Source organism: Hevea brasiliensis, unplaced genomic scaffold (assembly GCF_030052815.1).
Source record: "Hevea brasiliensis isolate MT/VB/25A 57/8 unplaced genomic scaffold, ASM3005281v1 Scaf7, whole genome shotgun sequence".
NCBI lineage: Eukaryota > Viridiplantae > Streptophyta > Magnoliopsida > Malpighiales > Euphorbiaceae > Hevea > Hevea brasiliensis.
In genome coordinates, this window is record NW_026615250.1 from 1,294,671 (window position 1) to 1,314,328 (window position 19,658).

The 19,658-nt window shown below is 32.9% G+C and overlaps 1 long non-coding RNA gene and 1 pseudogene across 1 annotated transcript; both read right to left on the reverse strand.

Annotated features, from left to right (window-relative positions):
• Positions 1-89: 89 nt before the first annotated feature.
• On the reverse strand, positions 90-1,012 carry LOC131177655 (uncharacterized). Its single transcript, XR_009147021.1, has 3 exons — positions 961-1,012; positions 341-435; positions 90-203 (listed from the first exon to the last, which is right to left on the reverse strand). It is a non-coding gene; the product is annotated as an uncharacterized LOC131177655 (long non-coding RNA).
• A 2,471-nt stretch (positions 1,013-3,483) lies between these two features.
• On the reverse strand, positions 3,484-19,171 carry LOC131177697 (uncharacterized; annotated as a pseudogene).
• Between the last annotated feature and the right edge of the window lie 487 nt (positions 19,172-19,658).

A 19,658-nucleotide genomic window follows, 5' to 3' on the forward strand; every position in this document is an offset into this window, starting at 1 on the left:
TAATCTATACTTGTGAGCTTTTGAAAAGAAAGAACTGGAAAAAAAAGGAGAAGTAAACTAAGTAAACCGATTTTAATATAGTGAAGGTTTGAAAGGGAAAAACAAGAATATAGAAATAGGTACCTAAGCTCAAAACTGTCATTTATATACTACCTTTGGAATGAACTTCCATCGTATCCATAAATTATTGAACAGTTTTCTGTCTGCAGAATAGTCGAACAATACCGCCATTAACAACAAATTTTACACAGAGACATCATTCCTGTAATCAATAAGGCAAAGCAAAAGGCCTGCATTGTTATGTGAAGCTAAAGTGAAACATAAGTGGAATAAAGCAAACCTTGCACAAAGGACATTTTACAGAAGAAGGTGCATGAGAATGCTTGCCAGCAACTACTTTAGTCCAATTCAAAATGCAACTGTAACAAAATTTATCTGCAATAGAGGAATGAGAGGAACAAATGACCCACCATCATCTTGCATCATTCCCCAACCCTCTCTGCCCCCGCCCACAACCCAACAGCTCCCCCCCAACCCCCCCAACCCCAACACCACAAAAATATATATGTACAGAAAGCATGCACGCACAAGCACTCATGAAAACACTGGTAACTGAAAAGCTTTGCCAATACAAGCTCAAATGAGGTTTGTACAGAATTATAGTAAAATTGCTCAAATACCCACATTTAGTATTGATTCATAATGCACAATTACTATCATAAAGGTTTCAAATTGCTTTCTTTTCATATAATCCTTAACAATTCTTAAGCGTTTAATCACTACTAACCGAAATGAACACCAGAAATCAAGTGGAGGTTAAACAACAAAAAGCACAAGAAGAAAGCTCTCATACAAATACCAAACAAGGAATTAGGTCAATAATAGACATAAGAATTGTTAAGAAAAAGGGAAAATAAAAAGAAAAGGTACGATTTTTGAGAGAAAGTCAAGACAACATACGAAAACAGGAATCAAGATAGGATTCTTGAAGGAAGGGACCGAGGCAGATGGGGCGCAGTTGGAGTCCCATGAAGAGTAAGAGTGATTCTCTTTGCTTTTAGCTTCATCTTGGTCCATTGTTTTTCTTGAACTCACTAGATTTCTCCTTCCCACTCCAATGGCGACTTCAACCATCCATGGAAATTATTATAAAATAAAAATTAATTAAATGTAAATATTTTTAATAAATATAAACATTTCTTTTAACATTTTACAATTTCAATCATAATTTTATTATTTATTTTTCAAAAAGGGACTTAGAGCAGAGAATTGAGAAAGTAGAACCAGAAATCAAAAAATGCCAAAAAAATTCTAGATAGTTTAAAAGAAATTACGTCAAATGGGCTTCACCTTTGTTTAAAAAAAGATACTATGTGACATGAAAATTCATCCATCTACTTAAAAATATAGCTTTACTTTATTTATTTATTTATTTTAAATTATAAATTTTTATAAATAATAATTTATTTAATAACTTACTAATATATTTTTATTTGATATACATTAAAAAAGTAAAATTTATTAATTTGAATAATAATTTAAAATATGAGTTATTTAATTTTTAATAGAATAATGTAAATAAAGAACATATTAAAAAAATTTTCAGAAAATTTTTCTAGGTAAAACAAAATTTATTATTTTAATTATGTTAATTATAATAACTTAACTCATGTAAAAATAAAAAGTAAGCAAATCTTTATAAGATGAAAGATGTGTAATTAAAATAAAAAATTTTATTTAATCTTTTTTAACATATCATCCGCTCATATTACTCCATTAAAAATTAAATAATTTATGTTATTAAATTTTTTTCAAAGCTAACAAATTTTATTTTTTTAATATATATTAAATTGGATAAGTTAGTAAATAAGTTATTACTTATAATTTAAAATAAATAAAAATAATAATAAATCTACTTTTATTTAACAGATGGAGTAATATAAATATAATTAAAGTAATAAATTTTATTTAATTTTTTAATATACTCTTCCCAATATATCATCCACTCATATTACCCCATTAAAAATTAAATAATTTATGTTACTAAGTTTTTTTTGAAACTAATAAATTTTATTTTTTTTAATACATATCAAATTGGATAAGTTGATAAATAAATTATTACTTATAATTTAAAATAAATAAAAAAAATAATAAGTTAGTAAATAAGTTATTACTTATAATTTAAAATAAATAAAAATAATAATAAGTCTACTTTTATTTAACAGATGGAGTAATATAAATATAATTAAAGTAATAAATTTTATTTAATTTTTTAATATACTCTTCCCAATATATCATCCACTCATATTACCCCATTTATTACCCCATTAAAAATTAAATAATTTATGTTACTAAATTTTTTTTCAAACTAATAAATTTTATTTTTTTTAATACATATCAAATTGGATAAGTTGATAAATAAATTATTACTTATAATTTAAAATAAATAAGAAATAATAATAAGTCTATTTTTATTTAACGGATGGAGTAATATAAATATAATTAAAGTAATAAACTTTATTTAATTTTTTAATATACTCTCTACTCATATTGATTTATTAAGAATTAAATAAATTGCAGTATTAAATTATTTTTAAAATTAATAAATTTTATTTTTCAATGCAAATTAAATAGAGACATAATAATAAATTAATAAATAAATTACTATTTTAAGATAAAAAGTGACCTATAATTTAAAATAGATGAAAAGAAAAAGTAAATTTATATTATATTTGTAATAAATTAATAAATAAATTATTTTTTTTAGTAATATTATAATCATCCTTAATATGTGAAATCTTGAATTTAAATTTTAATTATAAAAATAATATAAAAATAATAAAATAAATATCTTCCCTTTTTTTTCATGGTAGGAATAGAATTGCCATTTCTATTTAGCGGTTCTATAATTTTTTCTAAAATTAAATTGTAAAATCATAAAATTAAGCTTCAATCAAAACTAAATTAAATTTTAATCATTCAATTTAATGATGGACCAAAAGAAAAATAAAGGAATAACAAATTGCATCAACTTAGATTAACCAAATACTTACATTTCTATATAATGATTCATACTAATGAAAACAAAGAGTAATTTAAGAGAGAGAAATAATAATTATTTAGGAGATTGGAATCAAATATATTATCTAAGAGCATGAGTAATATTCATTCCAATATTTTATATGCCATTTCTGGGAAAAAAAAACTCGTGTCAAATTATGGGCTTTAATTAATTGAAGAACTAGGAAACTGCCACCTCCAACTAAGTTGATGATTTTAAGTTGCCTGCTAAATTTTAGGTCGCTAAGCACTTAATTGATTGGTTTTCATAATCTAATCTTGGTCACATTTAAGGTAACTTAAGGCACATAAACATATCATCTTCCGGTGATTAATAAAATGAAAAGAAGAATATCTTATTCTACAATCAACAACAATCTGCAAGTATTGTTATGGATTTTCAAATAAATCAATAATAAAAGATTATATTATACAATGCTTTCCCAGAACCCCAATCCCCTTCCAGGTAGTGCATCCCTTCACTTGTCTCTGAAGCTACATTTTACACTTTCGCAATGCATTTAATTGCACCTTCATGTTCTCAACCTCTTTCTTCATTATCTTTTTTTCTTTCTGAGGTGTCATGCATCCCTTATCCAAACCCTTAGTCATTCTGATGATAGTTTGAGCCTTTGTTCTTCGGTAATTGGATCTGGTAGTTGTCATTGACTTCGTTATATTTACTTGTTCAAGAAGGATAATTCAAGTGCTCTCATCTTTTCTCTCGTTCTAGGTGTTTTTCTGAGACTCAAGATCTCTCCTGTTGAGCTCCCATCGGCCATTCCCTACCCTTTTCTGGTAGGGGATGGCCTCCTCTCCTCTGCCCGGACATGGGTCTTCCCCTCCGTAGATAGCGTTTTTGGACAAATAAAATTTGGTTTTTTGGGTGGCAGATCTATGGTTATTTGTGAGGGCTTTCTTCATCTGCTTCTTTTGTGGGTTTTGCATGTAGGGATGGTCTCCATTTGTGCTTTTTTCTAGCTCTAGGAGGGGTAATCATTTTAAGGGATGATGGCATCTCAGGGGTCCTTAGTCGAATCTACCATCATGGCTGACCTTCAAGGCATGTTGCCATTTAGAGCTTTGCCTCATCACCCTCTTTGAGTTGCTTACTTAGCCTGCAATGCATTATTTGGGTTGCATGGTCTACTGCTCTGGAGAATCCCTATGTTGATCTTGTTGTTTTGTGGGAATGTGATTGGGTTGTGGCTCTCCTGGGACTTCATCAGGCCTCAGTGTTCCCTAAGCTTCTCTTGGTTTGCTTTTCCTTCTCTGCGGCACTGCAATAAGAAGATTTGGATCTATGCTGGTTTCTTTTGGGTTGCCCAAGTAGAGTAGGGTTCTCCTGTAATTGGGCCTAATTTTGGGTCTTTATGCTGTAGACTGGGCTCCTTTTAGCTTAAAGCTATATAACCCTTTTATGTTAATGAAATATTTATCTATTGACTTAAAAAAAGAAGGATAATTCGCATTGATATATACAAGGGTAATCTTTCATTCTTCATCACAAGCTGGTGAGCTTCTTGTGATAGTTTATGATAATCCATGGCTGTTGACCCCGTGTAGCTCAAAATGAGCATTGATTTTGATGATAACAAAACTCAAAGAGAATCTATCTAACCTAACCTTTAAGTGATGTGTAGATTCTTTGTCTTATGCATAAAGAACCTTTGAAGTTGCATCTAAGAAGAAAAGATACTCAAAGGCATTCCAAGACAAATCCAAAATGAGAAAAAGACTATGGAAGCCAAGACTCAAAGAAAAGGTATGAAGAGTATAGTGTTAGAGTCTTAGGCCTTTTTGTGAAAAAGAATGGATGAGAATTTAGTCATATGGAGCTCAAAAATGAAAATTTATTTTCTGATTACTTTTTCTCATCATGACCTTGAACACAACCATTGAAACATTTTTCAAAGGTCTAAATCATTTTACATTGCAAGTTGAGACATGCAGCTGTTGACTTAGTTTCCTAACTGGTTTGCTAAAATTTTCGGTTTGCTAATATGTTTGCTAAAAAAATTAGTTTGCTAACCAGTTTGCTGACTGCTCCTAAAATTTTATTAGTTTGCTAACTGTCCAGAGCTGCTCAACTTCGCACAAAAGGACAAAATAACGGCCATTTTGTCTTGGGCAGTGTGTATAACGTTCCAAAAGGGTTTCAAACGGTCTAGAATAATTTGGGACTATAAATACACCTTCTTTACTCCATTTACAATTTAATGAAAGCCTACATTTGAACTCCAACATTGATCTTTCATTTATTGCTTTCATTCAAGAGCATTTAAGATTTTGAGCTTCCATTGGCAAATCAACTCATCTCTTCTTTATAGTTTGATTTGTATTGAGTAAGAGTGAGTGTTGAAATATTGAATTGCATTCAAGAGAGGTTGTACAAGCACCTATTGAAGCTTGGGAGTGTAAGTGCTTGTGATAGCACTTGTGAAGGTTTCAAGCTACCTTGGTGTAAAAGCTTGGTGTTGAGAAATTGTAAAGGGCTTTTGGTCTCTTGCCTTCAAAAGAGCAAATAGTGGAGAGAAGACTCAAAGAGGGTTCTTTGAGAGAGTGGATGTAGGCTAGTTAAGCCGAACCACTATAAAATCCTTGTGTTTGATCTCTCTAACCTTTACCTCTTTACTTTTGAGCAATTTAAATTTCTTTTCTCATATACATAATATTGAATGTTGATTAAATAGATTGAGTTGATAAATTTGTGGACATATTGAGTGACTTGAGAAAATTGGTTGATGAATGATTTGTTAGATATTGCCATATACATTGATTGAGAATTGAATTGCAACTTAGGAACACATTGTTAAAGCACATATTACTTTCTTTTTACATAGAAGAATCACATAGTTGAACAAAGCCACAATTTTTCATTAGGCTATAAGCAAGGGCCGAAAAATTGTTAAAGTCCAATTCACCCCCCTCTTGGACTATTTTGGGACAACAAATTGGTATCAGAGCCTGACTCTCTTGCTTAGGGTATTACAACCTTAGAGTGATCCATAATGGCTAGTTCATCTAGTAATACTGCCGGTATACCTGCACCTTTAGTTGAAGGCTACTCAATCACTAGACCACCACTTTTCAATGGCACTAATTATTCATTTTGGAAAGTAAGAATGAGAAATTTCATACAATCTGTAGATATTGATGCATGGAGAATTATTAAAAATGGTCCACATGTTCCTCAAAAGAATGGTACTGGAACTACAAAAGTTCCAAAACATGAAGATGAATATGATGACAATGATTGGAAGAAAATCTCTATAAATGCTAAAGCTATTAATATTTTGCATTGCTCACTTGACCTTAATGAATACAATCGTGTTTCAGGATGTCAATCTGCTAAGGAAATTTGGGATAAGCTTGAAGTGACTTATGAAGGAACTGATGTTGTTAAAGAGTCTAAAGCAAACCTTTTGATTCGAGATTATGAGTTGTTTGAAATGAGGCCAGGAGAATCAATTGCAGATATGAGTACAAGGTTTACTGATCTTGTAAATCTTCTCAAAGCACTTGGTAAAAAATTTGAGGAAGCTGAACTTGTGAAGAAAATTCTTAGATCACTTCCAAAGTCTTGGGAAGCAAAGACAACAGTTATCCAAGATACCAAAGATTTCAAAACGTTCACCTATGATGAACTCATTGGTTCTCTCATTGCACATGAAATGGTTTACAAGAAGGATGAAGTTGAAAATGAGCAAAAGAAGAAGAAAAGCATTGCTCTCAAATCAAACAGGGATGAAGATAAGAAGAAAGGAGTTGCATTCAAAGTTGACTCAAGTGACAACTCAAGTGTTTCAAGTGATGATGAAGATGAAATGGCTGTGCTTGCAAGAAAATTTAAAAGAGCTTTCAAGAAAGGAGGAAGCAAATACAAGAAATTCTTGAAAAAGTATACTCCCAAGGATAAGTACTTCAAAGATTCAAAAGAAGAAATTGTATGTTATGAGTGTCACAAACCTGGACATATCAAGCCCAAATGTCCATTGCTCAAAAAGAAGAAAGGAAAAGAAGATAGGAGCAAGAAAGCTATGAAAGTAGTATGGAGCAACAGTGAAGAGTCTTCAAATGATGAATCAAGTGACAAAGAGGCTGCTCTTCTTTGTTTGATGGCATGTGAGGAGAAAGTTGAGAGCTCACAAAAAGATGAAGAAAGCGACAATGAGGTAAATTCTTATGAATCCCCTAATGTAGAAGAACTTGAACTTGCATTTGCTAGAGTATATGATGAGTATAGAAATTACAAGAGAAAGTGCACTAAAATGAATTTAGAGATTGAATCATTGAGATCACAAAATATTGCCATGTCTAATGTGTATAAAGAAAATGAATTTTACAAAGGACAAATTGCCATGTTTAAAGAACTAGATTTAGAGTTGAAAATCTCAAAAGATACTTGTAAATTGCTCATTGAGAAAAATAAAGTTCTTGAAACTAAGGTAGAGTCTTTGACAAATGATTTGGCAAAATTTACAAAAGGAAAAGAAACTCTAGATGTACTTCTTGGAAACCAAAGAATTTCGAGTGAAAAATATGGAATTGGTTTTGATGGTTTCATGAACTATGACAAATATAAGAATCATTTCATTAAAGCATCTACATCTTCCTTGCCTAATGTTACATGTTATTATTGCAATAAAAGAGGTCATATGATTAACTCTTGTGCATTTAGGAAAGGTTATCTTAAGATAAAGAAGGTATGGGTACCAAAGGGAACCTTACCTAAGGTCACTAACCCCCAAGGACCCAAAGTTGCTTGGGTACCTAAAGCTAAATGATTAAATTTCAGGTTTGTTGCAAAGGAATGAAGGAAAGTGATAAATGGTATATAGATAGTGGTTGTTCAAAGCACATGACTGGTGAAAAAGACAAGTTTTCAAAAATTGCAATGAAAGATGGAGGATATGTAAAATTTGGAGACAAAGGGAAAGGAAAAATAATTGGAAATGGCACAATTGGCACCAAACCTTGTATTGAAGATGTATCACTTGTTGAAGGTTTGAAATACAACTTGCTAAGTGTAAGCCAACTGTGTGATAAAGGCTTTGAGGTAAAATTTACTTCGTCTCTATGTACAATCAATAGTTTAGATAATGACACATTGTTCATTGCCAATAGATCAAATAATGTTTACTTGCTTGACATGAATAATTTTGAAACTAATCATGGTACATGTCTAGTATCTCTTGATAATTCTAGTTATTTATGGCATAGAAGACTGGGTCATGCAAGCATGCATACACTCTCAAAACTGTCTAAGAAAGAACTTGTTAATGGTCTTCCTAAGATTAAGTATGAAAATGAATTTCAATGTAGAGCATGTGCACTTGGAAAGCATACTAGAGCATCTTTTAAATCTAAGAATATTGTGTCTACCACTAGGCCATTAGAATTGCTTCATCTTGATTTATTTGGACCCGTAACTCCTACTAGTCTTGGTGGAAAGTTATATGCTTTAGTTATTGTTGATGACTATTCAAGATATACATGGACATTTTTCCTTGCTCACAAAGATGAAACTTTTGAAAAATTCACCTTGTTTGGTAAAATGGTTCAAAATGAAAAAGGCTTTTGCATCTCATCTATAAGAAGTGACCATGGAACTGAATTTGAAAATCATTCGTTTGAGAAATATTGTGATAAATATGGAATCAATCATAATTTTTCAGCTCCTAGAACACCACAACAAAATGGGGTAGTAGAAAGGAAAAATAGGACTTTGCAAGAAATGACTAGAACTATGTTGAGTGAAAATAATTTGCCAAAGTACTTTTGGGCTGAAGCTATCAATACATCTTGTTATGTGTTGAATAGAGTTTTGATTAGACCAATTTTGAAAAAGACCCCCTATGAGCTATGGAAAGGAAGGAAACCAAATATCTCTTATTTTAAAGCATTTGGTTGTAAGTGCTATGTGTTAAATAACAAGAAGGATAACCTAAAGAAATTTGATGCTAAATCCGATGAAGGAATCTTTCTTGGGTATTCAACAAAGAGTAAAGCCTATAGAGTGTTCAATAGAAGAACTTTGGTTATTGAGGAAACTATTCATGTTTTGTTTGATGAGACTAACCCTTCTATTAGAAGAAAAAATGCTTGTGATGATAATGAGCAGGTTTTTGGAAAAGAGAATATAATATCAAGTGAAGAAATGGAACAAGTTGATGACAAAGATGAGGAAACTCAAGGAGAAACTACAATAGATGTCCATGATGCCAATGAAGATCAAATTAATGAAGAAATGCCAAATTTGGAAGAATTACAAGTAAATGAGCCCCAGCATGAAGATTTACCTAAAGATTGGAGATTCCATAGAAACCATCCTCAAGAAGACATTATTGATGATCCATCTCAGAGGATGATGACTAGAGCACAATTGAGAAGATATTTTGGTAATGTTGCTTTTGTTTCACAAATTGAACCTAAATGTTTTGAAGATGCTCAAAATGATGAATGTTGGATTCTTGCCATGCAAGAAGAACTAAATCAATTTGAGAGAAATAAAGTTTGGAATTTAGTACCTAGACCAAAAGATCATTCAATTATTGGTACTAAATGGGTCTTTAGAAACAAAATGGATGAAAAAGGCAATGTTGTTAGGAACAAAGCTAGACTAGTGGCTCAAGGCTACAACCAAGAGGAAGGGATTGATTTTGATGAAACCTTTGCTCCGGTTGCTAGAATTGAAGCTATTAGAATGTTGTGTGCCTTTGCATGTTTCAAGGATTTTATGCTTTATCAAATGGATGTCAAGAGTGCATTTTTAAATGGTTATATTGATGAGGAAGTGTATGTTGCACAACCTCCAGGTTTTGAAAATCATGAACATCCAAATCATGTTTATAAACTTACTAAAGCCTTATATGGTTTAAAGCAAGCTCCTAGAGCATGGTATGAAAGGCTTAGTAAATTTCTTTTACAAAATGATTTTCAAAGAGGCAAAGTGGATACAACACTTTTTGTTAAGAAGCATCATAATGATATGCTCATTGTGCAAATTTATGTTGATGATATAATTTTTGGTGCTACTAACGAATCTCTTTGCAAGAAATTTTCTAAGATTATGCAGAATGAATTTGAAATGAGCATGATGGGTGAGCTTACATTCTTCCTTGGACTTCAAATTAAACAAATGAAAGATGGCATCTTCATAAATCAATCAAAGTACATCAAGGATATGCTAAAGAAATTTAAGATGGAAAATTTGAAGAGCATGGGCACTCCTATGAGTTCAACAATTAAAATGGACAGTGATGAAAAAGGTAAAGAAGTAGATACCAAACTTTATAGAGGTATGATTGGCTCTCTTTTGTATCTTACTGCATCTAGGCCAGATATACACTTTAGTGTTTGCTTGTGTGCAAGATTTCAATCATGTCCAAAAGAATCCCATCTTAGTGCAGTCAATAGGATTTTTAGATATCTCATAGGCTCAAAATCAATTGGTTGATGGTATCCTAAATGCGAATCATTTAATCTTGTTGGCTATAGTGACTCTGATTTTCTTTGGAAGTAGATCGATGAAAAAGTACCTCGGTACTTGTCAATTTCTTGGTCATGCACTAGTTTCTTGCACAAGAAGAAACAAACTTCAATAGCTTTATCTACAGCTGAGGCAGAATATATAGCTGCTGGTAGTTGTGTTGCTCAAATTCTATGGATGAAACAACATTTGGAAGATTTTGGTTTAAAATATAATCTTGTTCCAATTAAGTGTGACAACACAAGTGCCATAAACTTGGTCAAAAATCCAGTCCAACATTCAAGAACTAAACATATTGAGATTAGACATCATTTTATTAGAGATCATGTTCAAAATGGAAATATCAAAATAGAGTTTGTTGCCTCTGAAAATCAACTTGCTGACATTTTTACAAAGCCTCTTAATGAAGAAACCTTTTGTAGAATTAGAAGGGAAATTGGTATGTGTGAATCACTTGCTTAAAATCTAAGTCATAATAACTTCATGTATCTACATTTTATTAAATGTGTAATTGATCTGCTGTGATATTAGTTTGCTGAAAAATCCTTAAAGCATATTAGCTAACTTGTTTGTGTACTCGCGAAATTAGTTTACTAGGTTGTATGCTAATATTGCGTGACGAAAATTAGTTTGCTATATTAAGCACTGTTCAAATTTCAAACCAAAAGGTGATTGTTCTTGAAGTTTTCTACGTGTTCACCAATGCATTTATCTTTCCACATTTGATATCATACTCTCAGTAATGTGTCAGACATGTAGAATTTTTTTTGTGTATATAGGTATAGGTAGACTTGTTTGAAATGCAAAATAAAATAAAAAAAAAGGGGGAAAGAAAAGGGAAAAACTGGTTCAGTTGAAAGTACAGTGACACTGAAAAGCGCGGGACTCAAGAGGACTTAAATCCTCTGCCACACGAAACCTCACATTTTCTCTCTCTCCTCTGTTTTTGATTTCCGACACATCCCAAACCATACCCAATACCTCTATCCGGCGAAACAAACCCTAACTCACCCAAAAATCTCGAGTTTCCTTTCCTCTTCCTCCCTTACCTCACCGAACCACCATTACCCAATTTCATTTTGGTTTCCATGGCTCGCACCAAACGAAAATCCCCTGCCATTGCAGCTGCTTCATCTTCCTCGTCCGCATCCGACAATGCTCCTGTCGCGGCATTACGGAAGAAAATGAAACGTAAGCAAAATATGCCGAAATCTAAATCGGTTAGTGAGTCTTCTCACTCGTCCAAAGGTGTCGAAACACCTAAATCCACACCAGAAAAGAAAAAGGCGGTACAGAAGCAAGGGACGGATGCTCAAAAGAAAATGGGTATCGCAAAGCTTTCGGGTTCAGTGGATAAAGCACTGTTGGATTGCAAATTCATCAAATGGGAGAACTTTAATCAGGTAAACTTTCACTTTAAAGAGCTTTTTGAATTTCAAGGTTGGTTGGGTGTCTGTGAATGCGCAAATGAATATTACCCTAGGCTTGTACAAGAATTTTATAGAACCTTGCGCACTGTTGATGATGAGGATCGATTTGAAGTCATTTTGAATACAAATACATATAGTGTCTCTGTTGAATTGATAGCCACGGCTTTAAAATTGCCCAATGATGGAAATAGAATTTCCACGCATAAGGATGTTGCTAGAGTAGCAGGTTTTAATCTGGTTGAGTTTGAAAATGAGGTATTTCCTGCTAGCACTACCAAAAATGAGAAATCCACCAGTACCAAAGCCCTCCAGCATATCAAAATTATTCACAGTATGGTAAACTATGTGTTCTGTCCGAAATCTGGCAGTTATGGCTATCTGAGTCACTTGGACATGTGTATTATGTGGCACATTGTGAGTAAAGTTAGGTTGAATTTAGCCTACTTAATTTTCAAAAACATGTGCAAAGCCTATGGAATTGGCAAACTGCCCTATGCACACTTGTTGACTGCAGTGTTTAAAGAGCTAGAGGTGAATGTCACTAAGGAAAGCTCTAGGGCTGACTTGATAGTGCTTAGAGAAATACATTCAGACACTGATGGGAGAAAGACCAGATTTGAAAAGGGTGGTTCCTCCTCTGCTAAAGTTGATTAGTTACGCTAGTGAAGTGTTGACTGAAATTCAAGGGCTAATAGCTACTGTTAATGAACATTTTAGTTCAACAACTCAGTCTCTTGACATTCTCAGAAAATTTGTGGATGTTGTTGACTATAAAGTGAGTCACCTGCTCACTCAAAATGAGGAGTTAAAGAAGCTGATTCTGGCTCTTCAGCAGGCCAAGGGACTTGGAGTTCCAACTAAAGTTGAGGTTGGTACTCAGGTTTCTGCTGATAAGGGAGAAAGCAACAAAGTTGAAGAGTCTCCTGCTGATATGGCATGTGAAAGTGGTAAACTTGCTGAAGCAGAATTTGAACCTGTAGTGGATGCCCCTGATGAACAAGCTAGTGACCAGGTTCTTGAACCTAAGATTGGTCCTACAACTGATGTACCTCCTGACCTTGATGGTAAAAAAGTTGTAGCAACTGAAAGTGAGTTGCCAAAGGACAGTGAGACGGTTCTAGAATCTGAACAAGCTGTTGAACCTCCACCTGCACCATCAGTTGAGCCAGCTGCTGTTCCTACACAGCACCAGGAACCTTCTCTCAAAGAACACCAAGCTAGTGCTCAAACTCAGCTATCTGCAGCTGCTGCCCCGCAAAGAAAGAAAGGTACTGAAGGTACAAGTCAACCGCATCAAATCCGTGCGGACCCTCATTGCTCTTCAACCCCCTTCTGAAGATGATGAGGCCGAGAAAAATGATGAAGTGGCTGACCAAGCACCTCCGGCTCCTGTTATTAAACTGCCTAGGAAGAAAATGGTGCCTTCAAAATCCACTCGCAGAGTAATGCACTTAAATAGCATCTCATCCGGATTTTTAGTTTCTCGATTGCATTTTTAGCTTACTAGTCTGTGTGCTACTTTTGGTTTTTAGTTTGTTACTGTCTACCTTACTGCATTTCCATTTTGGCTAACATGATTCTTTTTGGGTATTTTCTCCTGTTTCCTTTTTGATTGATGACAAAAAGGGGGAGAATGGTTATGGATATGTGAATATGTGTTGATGAACATGAGACTATGGAAATGTGTTGATATACTTGTGAAGTGTGATGATATGTGAATATGTGTTGATGTTTGTGAGATATATATATGTGATGATACTTGTGTTGCTGGATATATGCTTATACTTGTGATTGATACTTGTGAAGTGTGAATATGTTTGATAGCATAATTTCAGGGGGAGCTTATGTCTGTAAAATGGATTTCTTGGATATTGTGTGCATATATTTAGGGGGAGCTTTTTCGGTATGCTATACTTGGACTTACATACTCACATAAATTTTCACACACTTTTATTTTTTACTGTTGATTCAATTGAGTTTTGTCATCATCAAAAAGGGGGAGATTGTTGACCCCGTGTAGCTCAAAATGAGCATTGATTTTGATGATAACAAAACTCAAAGAGAATCTATCTAACCTAACCTTTAAGTGATGTGTAGATTCTTTGTCTTATGCATAAAGAACCTTTGAAGTTGCATCTAAGAAGAAAAGATACTCAAAGGCATTCCAAGACAAATCCAAAATGAGAAAAAGACTATGGAAGCCAAGACTCAAAGAAAAGGTATGAAGAGTATAGTGTTAGAGTCTTAGGCCTTTTTGTGAAAAAGAATGGATGAGAATTTAGTCATATGGAGCTCAAAAATGAAAATTTATTTTCTGATTACTTTTTCTCATCATGACCTTGAACACAACCATTGAAACATTTTTCAAAGGTCTAAATCATTTTACATTGCAAGTTGAGACATGCAGCTGTTGACTTAGTTTCCTAACTGGTTTGCTAAAATTTTCGGTTTGCTAATATGTTTGCTAAAAACATTAGTTTGCTAACCAGTTTGCTGACTGCTCCTAAAATTTTATTAGTTTGCTAACTGTCCAGAGCTGCTCAACTTCGCACAAAAGGACAAAATAACGGCCATTTTGTCTTGGGCAGTGTGTATAACGTTCCAAAAGGGTTTCAAACGGTCTAGAATAATTTGGGACTATAAATACACCTTCTTTACTTCATTTACAATTTAATGAAAGCCTACATTTGAACTCCAACATTGATTTTTCATTTATTGCTTTCATTCAAGAGCATTTAAGATTTTGAGCTTCCATTGGCAAATCAACTCATCTCTTCTTTATAGTTTGATTTGTATTGAGTAAGAGTGAGTGTTGAAATATTGAATTGCATTCAAGAGAGGTTGTACAAGCACCTATTGAAGCTTGGGAGTGTAAGTGCTTGTGATAGCACTTGTGAAGGTTTCAAGCTACCTTGGTGTAAAAGCTTGGTGTTGAGAAATTGTAAAGGGCTTTTGGTCTCTTGCCTTCAAAAGAGCAAATAGTGGAGAGAAGACTCAAAGAGGGTTCTTTGAGAGAGTGGATGTAGGCTAGTTAAGCCGAACCACTATAAAATCCTTGTGTTTGATCTCTCTAACCTTTACCTCTTTACTTTTGAGCAATTTAAATTTCTTTTCTCATATACATAATATTGAATGTTGATTAAATAGATTGAGTTGATAAATTTGTGGACATATTGAGTGACTTGAGAAAATTGGTTGATGAATGATTTGTTAGATATTGCCATATACATTGATTGAGAATTGAATTGCAACTTAGGAACACATTGTTAAAGCACATATTACTTTCTTTTTACATAGAAGAATCACATAGTTGAACAAAGCCACAATTTTTCATTAGGCTATAAGCAAGGGCCGAAAAATTGTTAAAGTCCAATTCACCCCCCTCTTGGACTATTTTGGGACAACAATGGCTTTGCATACGCTTGTTCTTTCTTCTTCAGTTAGATTAGGATGTGTCTGGGTAACTCTCTAGTTAGTGACATGCAATAGGAAAGTAGACGTATAGTGAGAGGATCCCTTGAGACATGTCTATGGCCGTATAGAGATTGTCATCACAATATCGAGCGTCTTTTGGTAATGCTTCTATAAGCAATTGCAACTGTTTAATCAAAAGCTTCTCATCCCTAGCGATCCACCAACCTTCCCACAATATATATTCTTGATGCTGGATATTTTAGCATAGAAAAAACTTTAAAAGGTAATGCAAAAAATTACATCTCTCCTCAGGAAGTACCTTGATCAAACTTTCTGTAGTAACTCTAACTGATGTGTAGGATTTTTGGCAGATTATGCTGTCCAAAAAGAATTTGAGAAAGCCATTTTGCCGTCCAGTGAGCTATACATTATCCAACAAGCTATGATCTTATCATCTCTTTTCTTTTAGTTGATTCAATGACTTCAAGAAAATGATCTATTCGAAGAACAGAAACATCTTCAAACCACCAATTCTCAGCTACAAATCTATGTTGCGAGTTTTCTGCATTATTTGCCCAAGCATTAGAACACAATGAATCATCATCACCAGCAACAATTTTTTTTGGGTCCATGGAAGCTTTCCAAGCAATAGCTTCAGAGCATCATTTCAAGAGTTGTAATTCCTTGGCGCTTGAAGAAATTATCTCACAGCTTTTGAAAATCTGAAATATATCTTTCCATGTTGCTAAAAGCATAAAACTTAGAAAAGTCTTAGCCTTAGAAATAGGATTTCCTTGTTCAAGATCATCACTCATGTCCAAGAAATATGCAGCCAGATATCTGGAGCAATGTTGGCTGCTGTTAGATCAACTTTCCATCCATAGCAGAATTTCACAACTAACTCAAAGATTTTAGCTCCACCTGGAAAATAGTCTATTTGGATCTTAGAGATACTATTTTTATCTCCAATGCCTATTCTTTGGAATACTAATCTATTCAAATATCCACTTCTTGTGTCACCCAAATTCTACTAAACATGACTAATATATCCAAAAACAAAATTTTAATATTTCTACTATAATTAACTATTTCAACACATAATAATAATAATAATAATAATAATAATAATAATAATAATAATAATAATAATAATAATAATAATAATATGAAAATCAAGAAAATAATTTTTTTTTATTTTGGACTGCACCCGAAGGCTGCCTACGTACCTTCATAACAAAATGAAGGATTAGGTCCACGTAGCTCTAAAAATAAAACCTTTAGCACTTGCAAGTGAAAGTAACATAATTATGCAAATGTAGTAAATAAATTAACTAAATGAAAATGAATTGACTAAGTAATTTACAAATAATAGAATATTTTATCATTTGACCTAAAAATAAATATGCAAATCCACATAGATGTTGATACACAATTTTTTTTTTCAAGTCAGATGACATGTCACTTTCAAACCTTACTTCCAAGTACTTACCTCTGATACTTGAAATGCATTTTTTTTTTATATAAAATACAGTTTACTCTGCTAGATGGAAACCAAATCTTTTAGTGCAATACTACATGGAAAGAAATTTAAAATCATTAAGACAAGGTTTCAAAATTAACAAGGCAGCAGATATCACACCCCAGAGAGTATCGGTATTGTTGTAATTCCTAACTAAGAGATCTGAAGCAGAACATTGCTCCAACATAAGTGCTATTCTCTGTTCCAGCTTATTTAACAATTCAAACTTAATTCTCATCATCATTCCCAACTTGAGAATGTGAAGCAAAAAATTATAGGAAACTGAGTTTTTCTCCTCAGGAAGTACCTTGATCAAACTTTCTGCAGTAACTCTCAGCAATAGGTGTGTAGGATGTTTTAGCAGATTGTGCAATCTAAAAAAAATTTGAGAAAGCCATTTTGCTATCGAGTGAGCCATGCACATGATCCAACAAGCTGTGGTCTTATCATCTCTTTTATTTTAATTGATTCTATGACTTCAAGAAAAAGATATATTCGAAGAACAGAAACATCTTCAAACTACCAATTCTCAGCTACACATCTATGTGGTGAGTTTTTTGCATTATTTGCTCGAGCATTAAAGCACAATGAATTTGTTAATAATAGTTTTTACGTTAATAATACTTACAAAAAACAAGTAATTAATGCAATTTTTTTTAATTCCTAATTTTTTTTATATTCTTAAAAATAAATCCTTAATGTATTTATTATATTGAAACATCCATAAGCTTAATTGACTGCAGTTGGAAATAAAAATACCGACTCAATAAATAAATAAAAATTGAAAAGGTCTAATTATTTAAGGGTTTAAAAAGTTCAGTCCTAAGTAACACTGATGTTATATATGAATTTAAATACCATCAGTGCAGTTTTTATCACTAATTTTTAATTTTATTAAGCTTTCTTTTTGGATTTGCAGCAATTTTTCATGAGTGAAACAAAAAAGAAATTGTGAAATGAGATGATATTTTAAAATAGTATATATTTTCATGTATTAATTATGTGATAAAATTAGATGATATTTAAAATATAAACTATTTTTTAAAGCTATTATCGTAAAACTTACAACAAATAAAAGGGAAAATGATGGGGAAAATCAACTAAATTTACATTTTATCAGAGATCTTGAGGGAACACTGGCTTGTGATGAGGGGATGATATATGAAGAAGTTAGAAGTATAGGGAAAAACAACAAGAAAACAAAATTGTCAGCATATTACATTCCATTGCCTATTTGCAGATATTAGAGTTTCTCCACCCCTAGTTCACAGAAAGGAAAGGATGCTCTAGTAAGCAATCAGCAGACCATCTATGAGCAGCAGTACGAACAAAACATCGGCTCAGGAAATCCTTTGCATCTTCTGATACGTTACTGGGTATTTGAGGCAGTTCATCTGTATATCCAATCACCCACAGAAGATCTTCAACTTCTGAATACTCCCAGGCTGGTTTTCCAGTTAGCATCTCCAACACAGCACATCCAAAGGCCCAAATGTCTGTAGCATACCCAATCTTTTTATCTCTCACCAATTCTGGAGACATATATCTGGTTGTGCCCCTCAAATCATGGCACTCTTCATCCACTGCCTTAGCCAATCCGAAGTCCGCAAGCTTTGCTACAAAAGTTCCCTTCCTTTCTCCACTACCAGGCACCAGCAAAATGTTGTCCGGCTTGATATCGCAATGGATGTAGCCACGACAGTGAATGTACTTCAACCCTCGAAGAACGTCTCTTGAATAATACTTAACATCAGAATCAGCCAACCCAAAACCTGATAATCTTATTTGCCGTTCTAAGCTAAGTCCCGAACAGTACTCCAAAAGTAAGTTATATACTTTCACCCCATTAGCTATATGCGTGACTTCGTCTCCATAACAACGAACCACGTACGGACTGGAAGTAAGATCACAGAGAACTTGTTTCTCATGCTGTAATGAAGATGATTGATCCATAATTGTAGATTTGACTGCCAATTGAGAAGGAAGATGAGTTCCCTGATTTATGGTTGTTCTTGTTTTAGCATAAAAGACAGAACCAAATCCTCCTTTGCCAAGCAAGCACACTCGAACCCATGAAAGCCCATGAGAGGCTTCCAAAGTTGTAGCCCTTTCGAAACAAACGACTGGAGTCTTATTTTTCCTCTTAAAAGCATTGCGTCGCTTGATCATTGCGTACCATTTAGAATCATGTTTTGGCTTCCTTGGAGTAGAAGAGGAGGAGGAGGATATGACCACCACGGAGATGACGGGCGCCATGGTTGAAGGAAACATACGTTGTTTGCGACAGAAAAGCTGTGTTTCTTGAAGAGAAATGTGGAATTGGAGATTGCTACTAGTAGCTTAAGGGTTGTGTTTCTTGAGAGATAGGGAATTGGAGATTATTGTATAAAACAAAATTTTCAAATTTTTAAGATAGTTATAATAAATAAATAAAAAAGATAACAAAATAAAAGATATATTGAAATAAAATAAAAGATATATTTTATTTATAAAATAGAAGATATATTGAAATTACTAAATTGCATTAAACAAAATATTAACATAACAGATTTCTATGTAATAGTTATAATAAACAAATTTTCAAATTTTTAAGATAGTTGTAATAAATAAATAAAAATAACAAAATAAAAGATATATTGAAATAAAATAAAAGATATATTTTATTTATAAAATAGAAGATATATTGAAATTACTAAATTGCATTAAACAAAATATTAACATAACAGATATCTATGTAATAGTT